The sequence below is a fragment of the Callithrix jacchus genome, chromosome 18 (assembly GCF_049354715.1).
Source record: "Callithrix jacchus isolate 240 chromosome 18, calJac240_pri, whole genome shotgun sequence".
NCBI classification, from domain to species: domain Eukaryota; kingdom Metazoa; phylum Chordata; class Mammalia; order Primates; family Cebidae; genus Callithrix; species Callithrix jacchus.
In genome coordinates, this window is record NC_133519.1 from 8,895,344 (window position 1) to 8,913,743 (window position 18,400).

The 18,400-nt window shown below is 38.0% G+C and overlaps 2 pseudogenes across 1 annotated transcript in view; both read left to right on the forward strand.

Annotated features, from left to right (window-relative positions):
* Nucleotides 1-18,400, forward strand: part of LOC100412151 (DNA-directed RNA polymerase III subunit RPC5 pseudogene) — a 158,349-nt pseudogene that overhangs the window by 78,895 nt on the left and 61,054 nt on the right. Inside the window, exon 5 of the transcript XR_013529186.1 lies at nt 6,457-6,526. The product of XR_013529186.1 is annotated as a DNA-directed RNA polymerase III subunit RPC5 pseudogene (transcript). The remainder of the gene's footprint in view (nt 1-6,456; nt 6,527-18,400) is intronic.
* On the forward strand, nt 15,282-17,955 carry LOC100401757 (ankyrin repeat and LEM domain-containing protein 2 pseudogene; annotated as a pseudogene).

Sequence of the window (18,400 nt, forward strand, 5' to 3'; positions counted from 1 at the left end):
CTCTCATCCTCTTCTTGGGGTAATGAGTCTAGAAGAAAAATGCTCTTCTGGCTGAGGAATATACAGGAGAAGGAAAGTAGGAAAATATGAGACTCCTCAAGCTTAAGATGAACTGGTACATTGTCACTTCCATCCATTTACTCTCAGCCAAAGCATGTTACATGACATACCCCCAAAACTAGGGGAACTATACTTCATCTATGATGAAGAGATAGGGTAAAGGATTGAGAACACTATTGCAATTTAGCCAAAAGCCTTTACATTTTGTAAATCACGCATGGTCAAAGTCAAGAAAGCTGAATTCCATCATTAAATAACAAGACAAAACGATGTGTATAAATACAGGCAGAATACAAAGATTGCACTGTAAATAAACACGGAGTGGAATTAAGCAGCGATAGGACAATTGCTGTACAGGGATTCACACAGCAGAGATGCAAGTTGGACATTTACATATTCAGGAAGGATTTCTATAATTAATGATACTGGATTTGGATTTGGGGAGGTTGGGAAAGCACTTTATTTAGGAGCTATCTGTGGATTCTGGTTCAATTTTATCATTGATACAAAGAAGAAATAATTCAGTTTTGCTTATTATTTTAGATCAGATTGTTTTAGATCATCTCTGTTTTAGATCATTTTACAAAATGAAAAACAGAAAGGCTTTCTATTTCACATTGAGGAAAAGTGGCCACGATTAAGACCCTTAAGCATCATGCACGTTCCTAATCTACATGGATAAGGTGGCATAGAATATTTGCATAAGACTCTATTTTTGATGCTTCCTTATGCCCGTGTTTGTTTTTCATTAATTATGCCTGATCTCCAAAAACCAGCTAAACCCCAATGTGCTGCAAGCTGCATTCCAGCATTTTATGTGTATGTGTAAGGTTTACAGTGGGAAAGCCGGATCCAGGGGAGAGTATTTAATTCAGTTGTTAGTGAATCAGAAAACACTGTCCCCCTCCTCTCGCTGTCTTCACTATTGCTGAAACCGCATTATAATCTTCTCAAAATTCAGTGTTATTTACACTTGATTTGTATGCAGAAGTATGTTAGTATTTATTAGAGCCAAAAACACTTTGAGAACAAAGTGGACTAACTTTTTAAGACTAATTATTTTCTTTTCCCAGACAATTTATTTTGCATGTCTTAAGAAAAATTATGGGCCATATCTAAATTATCCTAATTTTACTTAGATTACCAGTAATTTTTGTACTACTGATTTTCCTACTGATTTTAGTAGATAAGCACTCAGTTGATAGGGAAATTTTGAATTAGAAGGATGCTTTGAAATATATTATAAAGTGGCAAAGGTAGGAAGGACTACACATAAAAGGCACTTCTGAACAATTAAACATTATAAGCTAACAGGAGCCATGAAGCACGAAGGCTACAGAGAATGGGGGTTGTAGGTGATTACAAAAGAATAAAAAGATGAGATAGAGCTAGAGACAGAGAGAGAGAGAGAGAGAGATAGGTTGAGATAGGGAGTTTAAGACATCATGATTACAGTAGATTAACAATATCCTGCTGCTAAGAAAACAAAATAGAGGCTGAAGCCAGGTTCCTACACTTTTTCCAATAATTGAACTGTTGCAGTTGTTGAAAGAGGCCAGGAATGACCATTCTAGGGCACGTGAGAAATTTCAGTTATCTTTCTTTTAATAAAACCCGTTGCTTTAAGAAGTCTGAGTGAATACAACTCAAGGAGTCCACAGAATCGTGACAAAGTATCTGCCTTACTGGAAGGGCACAAGGTCTGTATCTCCATTTCGGGAAGTGTCATGAAAGCATGGAAATGAATTTAAGAGTTGAAATATATAAGGGTTTCAAAAACCATTATATTAGCACCACATGATGATATAGGTATTATTACATGCACTTTAAGAGTGAGTTTCTCTCACATTCATCTTTTATGACTACCATAAAAAATGACAAGTGCTGGTGAGGATGTGGAAAAGTAAGGAGACACATACAGTTAGTGGGAATGTGAAATGATAAAGCTACTATGGAACATAGTATCGCATTTTCTGAAAAAAATTAAAGTAGAAATATCACATGGCCCAACAATTCAACGTTATCTCACTTGATGAATTAAAAGCGGGGACTTAAGGAGATATTTGAATGCCTGTATTCATGATAATATTATTTACAGGAGCCGATTCACAAGCAAGTCAAATGTGCACCAATAGATAATTGCATAAACGAAATAGGTTGTATACACAAAATAGAATATTACTCAGTTTTAAGTTACAACTTGGATGAACTTTGAGGACATATCTTAAGTGAAATAAGGCAATCACAAAAGGACAAATACAGTATGATTCTATTTATATAAGGTACCAGGAGCCAAAGTAATAGAGACAAAAAAGTAGAATGCTGGTTTCCAGAGGCCAGTGGAAGTGGAAAATGAAGAACTTCTATTAATGAGTACGGAGTTTCAGTTTTTCAAGAAGTTCTGGAAATGGATTTTTATGCTAGTGACAAAACTATGTAAATGTGGATCACCTGAGGTCAGGAGTTTGAGACCAGCCTGGCCAACATGATGAAACCCTGCCTCTACTAAAATACACAAATTAGCGGGTATGGTGGCAGACACTTGGAATCCCAGCTACTTGGGAGGCTGAGGCAAGAGAATCACTTGAACCTGAGAGTCAGAAGTTGCAATGAGCCAAGATCGGGCCATTGCACTCCAGCGTAGGCAAGAAGAGTGAAACTCTGTCTCAAAAAACAAAACAAAGAAACAAAAAAGTGAGTTTCAGATGAGTTAAATAAAGTTCCTGAGCTTATAGAACTTCCAAATGCTACAGTGTGGCTACACATCCACTTTCTCTGCTTCTGATTAGTAGGCTCTTACCAAATCTACTTGATAAGTATGCAGACCCTGCAGAGAAGAGTAACTGCTGTGAAACGGAACAATACTTTATTACATGGAATGATACTGTATTATCCATGATTATAAGTTATTTTGGAATGATAAAATGTTAACTGACTTCAAGAGTAGTGAAAGCAGATTTAGTTACAGCAGCATTTACCAGCACAGAGAGTTGGTATCTCATCATCTATTTATGGCAATTTTCTTTTGAGCGTAAATAATGCACAAATGTTAAGATTATCACCTACCTATAGTCTGTCAATCCAAATGAAAGGACAGAGTTGTCACTTTGATCTTAACAGAAGGCAGAAATGTCATGCTGTTCAGCATCCAACCCCTCATTTGTGAAAATGTCACTTTGTCTATAGAGGCAAAATATGTATTGCCTCTATAATCCACATAATATATGAAACCTAAAATTCTTCTTGAGCTGATATAATTTAATGCTTACTTAGAAATACACCATGTAAATTTATGATGCTAATAATCATTTTCTTTTTAATGTGTATCTGAAACACTTAAAAGAAGAGTCATTTGTTGGAAAATCCTACAAACATAAAAGCAGGTTTTTCACTGCTTCTAAAATGTTGGCATTTTTATACAAAACTTAATTTTCCCCAAGAGGGAGATAAAAAAGGATATGTTTGGGTGCCTTACTTAGTAGACAGGAAAATCTAATTAGCATTAAGTTAGACTACAGTATCAGGGTTAGCCATATGTATTTCAGTTTAATTGGAGAAAACTACAGAGTTCATTAATCAAATTCGCTACACAATATACAGAAAATGTTGCACATGGCAAAGGCTTGCAAATACAAACACCAGAAATCGTGGATCTATACCTCAAATACAGAAATTGCTTTTATTCAATGTATTTTTTGCTAGTTTGAGTGTCCATAACTTAATGTGAATTATATTTAATGACACAGGGCTACTAACATTTTAAATGTGAATCAAATAATAAATTTAAGCCATTTTGCATGTAATTTTAATGTTTGATTGATAAAGATTCAGATACACCAATAAATTGATCTGAAGTTCTTCATTAGTTTAACAAGATTTGTGCAAATGGAATTCATAGGCTGTGTTGGGGTCTTAAGGAGAATAAGTGTGTATAGAAGATGATTGTGGTTTCTCTACGTTATTTCTCCTTCCCTCTCTGCTACCCTTTGCCTTTGCTCAGTGCATGGCCCCAGGCAAGAATTACGATTTTTTAAACCAACCATGACACTCTTATCCCTTCTGTCATGTTGGTAACTTTTCCACCTTCCCCTGCAACCATGATGTCCTGTCGAGCATGCTCTAAGCAATGCAGTGTAAAAGCTTCAATGCTTGTGTGCTTCAGGGGATGAAACACGCTTCTTGCGTGAGGGACAATCAGAGAATGGAAAGGTTCTTATTCATGTGCCTCTTTCCTGCTTGGGAAGTTGAAGATTTCTATAACTTTCATGAGACTATTCAATTTCCCAGACACGGGAATCCAAAGCAAGGGACTACAGAGTGATTCGACGGCGTAATTGGGAATCAAATTAAAAACCTGGCATCTGACACTAGCTAAGATTTGAATCAGAAAAGGTCTTTTTACCTGGATTTATTGCCTGTGATTAAATAAACCTAAAAGAGTGAATAATTTGAGAATAAATCAAATAGACCTGCCACTATTTGTTAAAGGCTGGGGAGGGATAACATGGGGAGAAATGCCAGATTTAGGTGACGGGAGGATGGAGGCAGCAAACCACCTTGCCATGTATGTGCCTATGCAACAATCCTGCATGTTCTGCACATGTACCCCAGAACCTAAAGTACAATTAAAAAAAAAGAAAAATAAAAAGAAAAGGTAATATATTCAGGAATAAATGTTCAAGATATTTTGTAAAATACAAAGATTAATAGTTAACAATTTATCATATGGAATTTAACACAAATATCTTGTGGCTACCTGAATTTGAAATATATATAATTTAAACTGGATATATTTGTAGGAGAAATATACAATATACTTTCAGAAGACCCACTATACTTGTTCAAACACTATAAACACATATAGTGATTTCTAAATGGGTGAGAAAGAACATCCTAACAAAATAAACAAAAAAGCTTGAATGAGTCAAAATGCATTAATGAGCAGAGTTACAATTTAATTGCAAACTGTCTTTAGGTTTTCAGTTTATTAAAGATAGGATATTTAGCATTATTTTTAGTTTTTTATTTAGATATAATAACCCAAAGCATGAAAAAATCTACTTTCTTTAACCTAAAGAAACCACATAATTTTTTTTTGGTTGTTTGTTCATTTTGTAATATTATCCTGAGAGAGGAAACTAAAAATTAAGGACCCCAATTCACTATTCCAAAAGGAAAAAAAATAAGGTGAAAACTGAGTTTTGCTGCAACTTTCTTTTTGTTCCTAAGCAGATACCTAGAGATAAAAGGTTAAGTATCCCCAAAGGCAGCTACTCTCTGTTCATCTTATCTTATGTAAAGTGCTGATTCACTGAGGGAGCCTAAGCTGACTATTTGCCTATTTGCTTCTTTGATCTTGCAACTTGTGGATTACAATACCCCACTCTTTCCCCACCAGCCCATTTTCCTCTTAAATATTGAAGCCCTCAAATTCATCTTTAGAGAAAGGCGAAGACCTCAGACTGCTTCTCTGATTTTTACTTTTTTCCCTTCTGGGCATGTCCTTAACCTTCGCAAAATAAGTTTCTAAATTCATTGAGACCTGTCTCAGATTCTTTTGGGCTTACAATCCTAATGTAACATGTCTGGATCCATGGTTCCTTCTAAAATGTAGTCATTTGTTATTTTAACAATATGACTCTAAAGAGCAATCTATTATTTTTTTCCTAGAACTTCTTGATTATTTCCACAACAATATTTGCCCTTCCTGAGTTAAGCTTGATGTGTCTTCAGGGTCAAGTCTCATTTAACTTTGTCCTGTGTTTGTATTATATCTTTTAATAGGACTGAAAAATTAAATTGCATTTATATAAAATGGATAGTTTTCTTTACTATGTGAAGTGTGTATTGAATATGATGATTCAGATTTTGAAAACAAAACAACAACAAAACAGTTTCTAAAATGTTTTTTCTTGTGAAAAGTTTACCAGCCAATAAGGATATTCACTCATAAAATTAATGAATTCCAAAGCAGTTTGCTGGCACTTGTTCTAGATTGTCCTGAGTATATGGCCAGAATTTGAATTTATACCTATGGCCTCAGATTCTCCTACTAAGTTACAGAAGAAGGTAAATGAGAAGGTCATCAATGAAGAAACTGAAATTACTAGAATTGCTTCCAAATTCATATTTATACTCTTCACAGCAGATAAAGTTAGGCTGCTAAAGGCCTAAAGGGTTTCTTTTGGTCCTTCTATGATAGTTTGAAGGAGTGTACCTTGTCCCTGGGGAACTCTTTTCCATATAGCAGGACATTTTTATCCTTTTTCCCTATACCAGGGAAATGGATTCACTACATTTGCTCATTTTGTATTTTTCCCTACTCAACTCCTCGTATTTGGAAAAAGTGATTCTGAGAATTGCATGATAACATTTACTAGGTTATCTCCCATCCAGCAGGTTACACTGGGAATCCTGAGAACAATGACGGTACAGATGCGTCCGGGTTTGTGACATGTGAGCTCAGGTATTTATCTGGGGAATTAATAAAATAAGTTATTTTTTAAGAAATAAAGATAATCTAGAAGATATTGTAGTAAAATGATTAAAATAGTAATGATTTTTAAACTACATACAAGATGTAAATCACATTTCTACTTTACAATGTAAAATAAGTAAGCACAGATCTTATCCTAACAGTGGCTTCTCATTTACTTTTTGTTTGTTTGTTTGTTTTGCTTCATTGGAAGCATTTTATTTATTTTTGAAATTATTATTTTTTTATTTTACTCTAAGTTTTGGGGTACAGATGCCGATCTCGGAGGATTGTTACATAGGTATACACATGACATGTGGTTTGCTGCCTCCATCCCCCTGTCACCTACATTAGATACTTCTCCTAATGTTATCCCTCCCTAATCTCCCCACCCCCTGCTATCCCTCCCCAACTCCCCCAACAGACCTCAGTGTGTAATGTACCCCTCCCTGTGTCCATGTGTTCTTGTTGTTCAACACCCACTTATGAGTGAGAACATGCTGTGTTTGGTTATCTATTCTTGTGTCAGTTTGCTGAGAATGATGGTTTCCAGATTCATCCATGTCTCTGTAAGGGACATTAACTCATCCTTTTTTATGGTTGCATAGTATTCCATGGTGTATATGTGCCACATTTTCCCTATCCAGTCTATCGCTGATGGGCATTTGGGTTGGTTCCAAGTCTTTACTATTGTCAACAGTGCCACAATGAACATACGTGTGCATGTGTCTTTGTAATAGAACAATTTATATCTTTTGGGTATATACCCAGTAATGGGATTGCTGGGTCAAATGGTATTTCTATTTCTAGATCCTCGAAGAATCATTACTCTGTCTTCCATAATGGTTGAACTAAGTTACACTCCCACCAACAGTGTAAATGTGTTCCTATTTCTCCACATCCTCTCCAGCATCTGTTGTCTCCTGATTTTTTAATGATTGCTATTCTAAATGGGGTAAGATGATATCTCAATGTGGTTTTGATTTGCATTTCTCTAATGACCAGTGATGATGAGTATTTTTTCATGTGTTTGTTGGCCTCATAAATGTCTTCTTTTAAAAAGTGTCTGTTCATATCTTTCACCCACTTTTTGATGAGGTTGTTTGTTTTTTTCTTGTAAATCTGTTTTAGTTCTTGTATGTTTTTTCCCCATTCTGTTGGCTGCCAGTTCATTCTAATGATCATTTCTTTTGCTGTGCAGAAGCTCTTAAATTTAATTAGATCCCATTTGTCTATTTTGGCTTTTGTTGTCATTGTTTTTGGTATTTTAGTCATAAAGTCCTTGCTTATGCCCATGTCCTGAATGCTATTGCCTAAGTTTTCTTCTAGAGTTTTTATGATGTAAGATCTTATGTTTAAATATGTTTAAATCTTTAATTCATTGGGAGTTGATTTTTGTATAAGGTGTAAGGAATGGGTAAAGTTTTAACTTTCTGAACATGGCTAGCCAGATTTCCCAACACCATTGATTAAACAGGAAATCCTTTCCCCATTGCTTGTTTTTGTCCAGTTTGTCAAAGATCAGATGGTTGTAGATGTGTGGCATTAGTTCTGTAACAGAGATATACACCAATGGAACAGAACAGAGGCCTCTGTTCTGGTACCAGTACCATGCTGTTTTGATTACAGTAGCCTTGTAGTATAGTTTGAAGTCAGGTAGCATAATGCCTTCAGCTTTGTTCTTTTTGCTTAGGATTGTCTTGGCCATGTGGGCTCTCTTTTGGTTTCATATAAAGTTTAAGGTGGTTTTTTCCAGTTCTGTGAAGAAGGTTAAGGGCATCTTGATGGGGATAGTATTGAATATGTAAATTACTTTTGGCCATATGGCCATTTTCACAATATTGATTGTTCCTAACCATGAGCATGGAATGTTTTTCCATCTGTTTGTGTCCTCTCTTATTTCCTTGAGCAGTAGTTTATAGTTCTCCTTGAAGAGTTCCTTCATGTCCCTTGTTAGTTGTATTTCTAGGTATTTTGTTCTCTTTGTAGCAATTGTGAATGGGAGTTTGTTCATGATTTTGCTCTCTGTTTGTCTGTTATTGGTGTTCAGGAATGTTTGTGATTTTTGCACATCGACTTTGTATCCTGAGACTTTGCTGAAGTTGCTTATCAGATTAAAGAGATTCTGGGCTGAGCTGATGGGGTCTCCAAAATATACAATCATGTCATCTGCAAATAGAGACAATTTGACTTCTTTTCTAATTGAGTACCCTTATTTCTTTTTCTTGCCTGATTGCTCTGGCTAGAATTTCCAATACTGTGTTGAATAGGAATGGTGAGAGTGGGCAGCCTTGTCCAATGCCAGTTTTCAACGGGAATGCTTCCAGGTTTTTTGCCCATCTGGTATGCTATTGGCTGTGGGTTTGTCATGAATAGCTTTTATTATTTTGAGATATGTTCCATCGATATCTAGTTTATTAAGAGTTTTTATCATAAAGGGCTGTTGAATTTTGTTGAAGGCCTTCTCTGCATCTTTGAGATAATCATGTGGTTTTTGTCTCTGCCTCTATTTATGTGACAGGTTATGTTTTTAGATTTGCCCATGTTGAACCAGCCTTGCATCCACGGGATGAAGCCTACTTGATCGTGATGGATAAGTTTTTTGATGTCCTGCTCTGTTCGGTTTGTCAGTATCTTATTAAAGATTTTTGCAGCAATGTTCATCATAAATATTGGCCTGAAATGTTCTTTTTTAGTTGTGTCTCTGCCAGGTTTTGGTATCAGGATGATGTTCATCTCATAAAACGAGTTAAGGAAGATTCCCTTTTTTTGTATTGTTTGGAATAGTTTCAAAAGAAATGGTACCAGCTCCCTTTGTATATCTGGTAGAATTTGGCCGTGAACCCATCTGGACCTGAACTTTTTTTGTCTGGTAGGTTATTAGTTGCTGCCTATACTTTAGACCTTGTTATTCTCTTGTTTCTTTATTTTGAACCATTTCTCTGTGCTGGGATGTGTGTGTGTGTGTGTGTGTGTGTGTGTGTGTGTGTGCGCGCACGCGCGCGCACGTGCAGATGTGCAATTTAGAAGAATACAGGAGAATTAATAGATAAAATGTTCCATATTCCTTATAGCTTTCATAAAATCTTCCCTTTGTCTTTCTAATCAAAACCAATTTAGATTCAAAGACACTTTTAGGGTCATATTATTTTTGCTCAAAACTTCAACTGTCCATTAAATCTGTCACTGAGGTTTGGTGGTCAGTCTCTGCACATTTGGTTATTGAAGAGATTGTTCTTTATTTCCTCTAATTTCTATGAATTTTTTTCGTAAATGCTGTAAAATACTTTATTTTACTTTGGATTTGGCACTCTGATTAATACTTATGTCAAACTCTAGCCTTCACTGATGATTTTGTATCCTAGAGTAAATTATGTCAGTTTAATTACAGATTCAGTTTATTTTCAATGTAAGGAATCACATATATTTATTTTTAATTTAGAGAATCTTAAAATGACAAATCATTTTCTATTAGACTTTGGATGTGACTTCCAGTCAATTTTGTTCTCTTCTCTAGTTTTTTGATATGACATATCCACATGTTAAAACTTATTTATTTACATAGGTTTTTATATTGGCTAAATCACAGAGTTTGCTAAATCTGAGATGTTGACAAGCACCTGAATTTTGTATGCCTTAAATCTGCAGTGTCAGAAAATAAATTTAAGCTATATTTCAAGTAATTAAAGAATATTAAAGTGTCAGATCGTTTTTATTGTTTTGTATTAATTGTTATGTTATTTTTTATTTAATAAGTATTACCCCTGACTGGCCAATGATGAATGAATCATTAGCTCTTTGTAACCATTGCACTTTTGTGCTATATATCTGATATTATATAACACAATATCAGTTATGAATTTTAATGCATTGAAGATTTTATTAAAAAGATGGAACTAAATTCTACTTTAAAGTTTACAGGTGGCTAGAATGTAATATTTTTTCAGTCCTAGAAAGTTCACTTACCTCCAATAAGAGTTACAATTTTTATTACAACTTTACTTGAAAGGTAAAAGAAGAATTCCACAAAAAAGACAATATAAACAGTCATATCTTGATTTAAGTACACAAAATCCAAAGCATGTAGCAGTCACAATAACTGAGACACCTTAAGCCTATGTATTGATTTTTTTCCTAAAAATTCAATGTATCCTGGCTAATGATAAAGCTCAGTTTCTGTGAAATTATATGAGGAGATTTCTCTGATAATACTCTGCCAGCTTCCTGGAGAGAAACAAGCTGGAGGTGACAAGTGCCAATACACTGTGGCATAAGTTGGCATTTCAGTTTTCAACAGTAAGAGATGCAGTCAGTCATTTCAACGTCAGCCAGGTGGATATAGAGTGACCTCGTGGAAGGTAACAAATTCATTAAATACCTTGATAGCTCTTCTAGAAGCTTTTTCTGAAACAGGTGAGATAAAAGGGCTTTTAACGATAAACCAACAAATAAGTTGGACATGTTAAAATGAAGAAAACATGTTGGGGGCATGATTGACGAGATGCCTCAGCATATTATCCTTGGGAAACCAAATGTAGATTAGACAGGTCCCCAGAGCCTAACTAAGGTAGCTAAATCCTCTGCCTTTAGAAAGGATCACGCATAAGGTGAACTTTATAATGCTGCAAAATTCAAAGCTGATTTTGCTTTTGGATTTGGTTTTCTCTTGGTCAATAGCAGGGACACATGCACATATGTATTTTAAATATAAAATAATAAGGTCATGTACATTGAAGAATAAAGCAATAAAATTATTCTGAATTCTATATTTGCTACAAAATATTACCTATATAAATTTATAGTGTAGGGCGGACAAAATAGTTTTTCTTCTATTCTTTTGAATTCTCAGCTAGGACCTTAATAAACCTCAACTCTACTAAACATATAAAAATTAGCTGGATGGTGGTGAGCACCTGTAATCCCAGCTACTTGAGAGGCTGAGGTGTAATAAAAATTACTATTTTTATGTTCTCTATGACTTTATAAGCAAACAATATATCAGTAGAGACCTACAAGGATTCCTGTAAACATGGATTTAGCCTTTACTGAGAAAAGCAGGTGGTTCTGTGCCTGTGTCAGAAATCAATAGCTGGGATTGTAACCCCAGTCCCACACCCACCTTACTGCAGATGTGGAAAGTTGCTAAACACTTTGGCCTCTGTCTTCCATCTTTAACAAAATGGTAAAATACCCATTTCTATTTTCTATGAGTATGGGAAAGATAAACAGAATTGTTAACACAGTGCTAGTGATCATAGGTAGCTCGCCCAAGGCCCAGGAATGGACTTGATGAGGGGTCATCTCTCTCCCCCTTGCACCATGGAACACAGCTACAAACACCAGGATACAGAAAGAGCCAAGCAGCTAAGAGCCTGTCTACTGCCCATTGTTTTCCAATGCCATCTATTGGGTCACAATTCAAACTACAACACTGAAAAACATTTGACTAACTCTGCCTTCTGCAAAAGCAAGGTCGAGAATTCAAGAATGAATAAAGACCCTGTACAGAGCCTTAGCCATCTGCAAACTTTAAGAAGTGAAGCCAACTGTTTATATCCAACTTACATTACACTTAAAACAATACTAACCCTCCCAGATGAAAAAGAATCAGCACAGGAACTCTGGAAATTCAAAAAACCAAAGTGTCCTCTCACCTCCAAATGTGCTAATGAACTCCCCAGCAATGGTTTCTAACCAGTCTGAAATGACAGATAGAAAACTCAGAATCTGGATGGCGAGGAAGCTCTTCAAGATTCAGGAGAAAGTTGGAACTCAATTTAAGAAAGCAAGGCAATTCAGTAAAATAGTTCAAGAGTTCAGAGACAAATAGCCATTTTCAAAAAGACACAAACTGAACTATTTTAGCTAAAAAAATTGACTACAGGAATTTCATGATTCAGTCACAAGTACTAACAGCAGAATAGACCAAGCTGAGAAAAGAATCTCAGAGCTTTAAGACCAGATTTTTGAATCAACATAGATAAAAATAAAGAAAAAAAAACTTAAGAAAAAGGAAGATAACCTCTAAGAAATATGGGATTATGTAAAAAGACCAAGCCCATGACTCATTCACATTCTTGAGAGAGTAGGAGAAAGAGTAAGTAACTTGGAAAATAGATATGAACATAGAGCCCATGAAAAATTCTCTCATCTCACCAGAAAGATTGGCATGCAAATCAAAGACATACAGAGAACCCTCGCCAGGATCTACACAGCACAGCCATCCTCAGAGCACACAGTCAGCAGATGCACCAAGGTCAATGCAGAAGAAAAATTCTCAAAGGCAGCTGGAAGAAGGAACCCTACGGGGCTGTCAGCAGACCTCTCATCACAAATTTGAGAAGTTAGAGGAGATTGGGGACATATTTCCAGCATCCTTAAAGAAGAAATGGCAAACAAGCGTTTCATATCCTGCCAAACTAAGCTTCATAAGTGAAGGAGAAAAATTAATAAAATCTTTCTCAGACAAGTAAATGCTGAGGTCGTTATTTCCACTAGACAAGCCTCATAAGAGGACCTTAAGGGAGTGCTAAATATAGAATCAAAAGAATGACACCTTCCCCCCCAAAGCCCACTTACACACATAGCCCACAGGCACTATAAAGCAACCAGATGATCAGTCCTGCATAACATCCAGCTAACAACACAGTGACAGGATCAGGTTTACACATAGAAATACTAACCTTGAATGTAAATGGGCTAAAGCCCTCACTTAAAAGACAGTGGCAGGATGGGAAAAAGACTCAACCATATGTTGTGTTCAAGACTCCCATCTACCATGCAATGACACCCACAGACTCACACTAAAATTGTGGAGTAAGATCTATTATTGCAAATAGAAAACAAAAAAGAGCAGGAGTTGCTATTCTTAAAATGAATAAAACAGACTTTAAGACAAAATTAAGAAGGACAATGAAGGGCAATGCGTGATAATAAAGAACACAATCCAACAAGTCTTAACTATCCTCAATATGTATTCCCCTAACTTTAGAGCACCCACATTTATAAAACAAGTTCCTTTTGGCTTACAGAAAGATGTAGACAACTATACAGTAATAGTGTGAGACTTCAACAATTCACAGGGAGTGCTAGACAGATTATGGAAGCAGAAAACGAAAAAAGAATCCCTCAACTTAAACTTGACACTCGACCAGTTGGACCTAACAGAAATCTATGGAACACTCCACCCAACAATCACAGAGTATACATTTTTCTTATCTTTACACAAAACATATTCTAAGATTTATCCCATGCTCAGTGTGTTAGTCTGTTTTCACATTACTACAGAGTAAAATCTGAACCTGGGTAATTTGCAGGGAAAGAGGTTCAATTGGCTCAGAGTTCTGCAGGCTGTACAGGAAGAATAATGCTAGCATCTGCTCAGCGTCTGGGGAGCCCTCAGAAAATTTCCAATCTCGGCAAAAGGTGAGGGAGGAACAGGAACATTACAGGCCGGAGCAGGAGCTCGAGAGTGAGTAGGAAGGTGCGACACAGTTTTAAATGAGCAGACCTCATGAGAACTCACTCACTGTCTGCTATATCTTGACTGTGTCCTCAACCAAATCTCATCTGAAATTCCCACGTGTTGTGGGAGGGACCCAGTGGGAGGTAACTGAATTGTAGGGGCAAGGTCTTTTCCATGCTGTTCTCATGATAGTGAAGAAGTCTCACAAGATCTGATGGTTGCAAAAATGGAAATCTCCCTGCAGAAGCTGTCTTCTCTCGTCTGCCACCATGTGAAGCATGTCTTTTACCTTCTGCCATGATTGGGAAGCCTCCCCAGCCATGTGGAACTGAGTACATTAAACCTCTTTATTTTGTCAAGTGCCCAGTCTTGGGTGTGTCTTTATCAGCAGTGTGAAAAAATGGACCAATATAGTAAATTTTTACCAGGAGTCGAGTGCTTCTGAAAATGTGGAAGCAACTTTGGAACTGGGTAACAGACAGTGGCTGGAAGAATTTGGAGGGCTCAGAAGACAGAGAAATGTGAGAAAGTTTGGAACTCCCTAGAGACTCGTTGAATGGCTTTGATTAAAATGCTGATAATTATATGGACAATGAAATCTAGGCTGAGGTGGTCTCAGATGGAGGCGAGGTGAGAAACTTGTTGGAAACTGGAGCAAATGTGACGCGTCATTTTTTAGCAAAGAGACTGGTGGCATTTTGCCTTTGCCCTACAGATTTGTGGATCTTTGAACTTAGAGATGATTTGGGTTATCTGGCAGAGAAATTTCTAAGAAGCATATGCATAATAATCTACGGTTACAAAAAATAAATCAATATAGTATGAGTTGGGGTCAGAGAAGATTTGCATCTAAATGATCATTTTTCATCATTTTGGAATGACAGAAACTCATGATAGAATTGATTTGGAAAATCAATTCTAAATTTGATTGTCTTTGTGATTAGAAGGGATATATATTGGCAAAATTCTTTAAAACGTCCATTATAATTGTTTGCAGAATATTTTATTAAATTATACCTCAACAAAGTTCATTAAAATCAACCAACTAATGTCAAAATAACATAAAAAATAAAATGATATTGTTTGAATAAATGCAGGGAAAGCATTTGTAAAATTTAAGATAATTTTAGCAAAATTAGAGGATAGTATTTGTTGATAAAAAGTAGAATAAATGGAGGTGGAAGGACTGATTAAGGTCAGAAATTTGAGGCCAGCTTGGGCTACAAAGCAAGACCCTGACTCTAAGAAAAATAAAATGAAAAACCTTTGAAAAGTGAAATGACAATGGATACCGTCTTGGCTAGATTGAAACTTCTGAATCCAGATGACCTTAGAGAGGAAATCATCAAAGCTGGATTGAAAAGTGGACCCATTACATAAACGACAAGGTTTATTTTTGAGAAAACATTGGCCCAGGTTTTACTGAAGCAAGGAAGAAGGCTGCCTTCTTTTGACCACCATGAGGCAGCTGCCATAGCTCTCACACAAGACACACAAAGGATTTTGAAGTCAGCCGAAAGGAACCCAACTGATCAGGCTGGCTTTTCTGAAGACAGAGATTGTGGTTACAGTGTGAGCCTGAATTCTCCAGAGGAGAAACTGGGACGTCCAAGACCTGCTCGTTGTCCCCCAGCACTGTGGCGGGGGCCAGGACGCCCAGAGCTGGGGGACTGAGTTTATGGAGCCTCCTCTCTACTATGGGGTGTGTCCAGTGTATGAGGACGTCCCAGCGAGACATGAAAGGATCCATGTTTACGTAAATCAGAAGGAAGCACTGCAAGCTGTGAAAATGATCAAAGGGTCCCGATTTAAAGCTTTTTCAACCAGAGAAGCTGCTGAGAAATTTGCTAGAGGAATTTGTGATTATTTCTTTTCACCAAGCAAAACATCCTTACCACTTTCTCCTGTGAAAATAGCACCACTCTTTAGCAATGATGAGTCGAAAGATGGGTTGTGCTTGTCTGAATCAGAAAGTAAACAAAGAGCAAGCCAACAGTTAGAAAAATTCTTGCACGCAGGACCTCACCGCCAAGCTCCGGAAAGCTGCGGAGAAGGGAGAGGAGGACATTTTTTCTGATCTCATCAGGGGCAACCCCCGGTATCTGATTGGCTCAGGGGACGACCCAACCATCGTGCAGGAAGGGTGCAGGTACAACGTGATGCATGTTGCCGCCAAGGATGACCAGGCTTTTATCTGCCAGCTGACTCTGGACGTCCTGGAGAACCCTGACTTCATGAGGCTGATGTACCCTGATGACGACGAGGCTGTGCTGCAGAAGCGCATCCGCTATGTCGTCGACCTCTACCTGAACACCCCGGACAAGATGGGCTATGACACACCGTTGCATTTTGCTTGTAAGTTTGGAAATGCAGACCTAGTCAATGTGCTTTCATCACATCAGTTGACTGTCAAAAACCCAAGGAATAAATATGCTAAAACACCCGAAGATGTAATTTGTGAAAGAAGCAAAAACAAATCTGGAACTGAAGGAGCGGATCAGAGAGTATTTGAAGGGTCACTATGTGCCGCTCCTGAGAGCAGAAGACACATCTTCTCCAGTCATTGGGGAGCTGTGGTCCTCAGACCAGACGGCCAAGGCCTCTCGTGTCGGCCGTTATGGAGGCAGCCCCCGAGACCCTGTGCTGACCCTGAGAGCCTTTGCGGGGCCCCTGAGACCAGCCAAAGTGGAAGATTTTCGCAAACTCTTGAAAACTCCACCTCGCGAGAAGCAGGCTTCCTTCACAACTTCAAGAAATCGGACTTGAAAAGAGGCTTGGAGAGAGTGTGGAGGGAGCTAGCTCATGAGCTGGGGTATCCCTGGGTTGAATACTGGCAATTTCTGGGTTGTTTTGTTGATCTGTCTTCCCAGGAAGGCCTGCAAAGACTGGAAGATTATCTTACTCAGCAGGAAATAGGCAAAAATGCTCAACAAGAAACAGGAGAAAGGGAAGCCTGCCGAGATGAAGCCACCACGTCTGGCAGCAATGCCATTTCCATGAGTGCGTTTCTAGATGAAGATGACATGAGCTTGGAAGAAATAAAAAATCGGCAAAATACAGCTCGAAAGAATGGCCAGCCCAGGTTGGGTGCTTTGGAAATGCGGGGTGCAGCACCTTCCCCTCGGAGCAGGAGGCAGACCTCATAGAAACCTCAGAGCCAGGTGGTCTGCGCAGCGGCAGAAATGGGCTCTGTCCTCCTCTGAGTCACAGCAAGACCATGGAGGGCGAGAAAGCAAAGGCACCCCGTGGGGAGGAAGCTCATTTACCACCTGTCGCCGGTTTATCTGCTGAATTTGATAAACTGAGTTTGCAAAATCTGGGAAGTAGCGTTTCTAAGACACCAGATGAAAATATGTAAACTAAAGATAAGATCCTGACTTCAAGAATTGATGCGGTAGGAAGTGACTTGTTGGAGGCGGCTTCTCCTGCAGACCAACTCGGGAATGACCAGGGGAGGACAGAGTGGGAAATGTCAGCCAGCATTGCTAGAATGTCCTTGGGCCCCAGCTGCCCCGGGCACGAGGATCAGCAGATCGAGCTCACGAGGGAATCGGCCAGGCGGCTCTTCCTTTTTGGAGAGGAGCCGTCAAAACTAGATCAGGATGTTTTCGCTGCTCTTGAATGTGTGGACGTCGACCCCCATCAGTTCCCGGCTGTGCACAGATGGAAGAGTCCTGTCCTGTGCTACTCACCCTCCGACAGACGGAGTTGGCCCAGCCCCACACTGAAAGGAAAGTTCAAGTCTTGGCTGCTGGATCTCAGCAGACCTCACAGCTACAGTCCGGGGAGAAATGGTGCGGCCAGGAGCAGCCCCAGAAAGGCAGGCCCAGGCAGCCCTGGGTGCTACAGTCCCGTGCTCTGCAGGAGGACGCGCCTGGCCGAGCTCACCACCCTGTAGGCTCACAGCTGGGGCTTCTTTCGGTGTTCATTTTTATAGGAAGAAGGGTCATATGTTTATTGCTAAAATGTCGCAAAGGAGTATATTCTGATTAAATTATTAATCCTCAAAAAAAGTAAAATAAATAAGTTTTTGGCAATATTTAATCTAATTTTAACGTAAAAACCATCAGTTAACTATAAATATGAAGGCATATCATAAATGAATGACAATTGTGTACAAAAAGAAAATATTACACTTATTAAATATTGAAACTGTTTTCCCTGAGATTAAATAAAACAAACAAGAACATTTTACTTTCATTGCAATACCCCACCTCTATGTAAGGCAAAGAACTTTTGGATAAGTATAAAAGTGGATCATGAAGAAGACATAGACTGTCATTCTCACTGATAGAAATGTAGGAAATGTCAATGCAATCTAAGCAAACTCCATGAGAATGGATATAGCAGTTCAGCGAGGTATATGAATACAAGATCAATGCACGACGACTGTGCTTCTG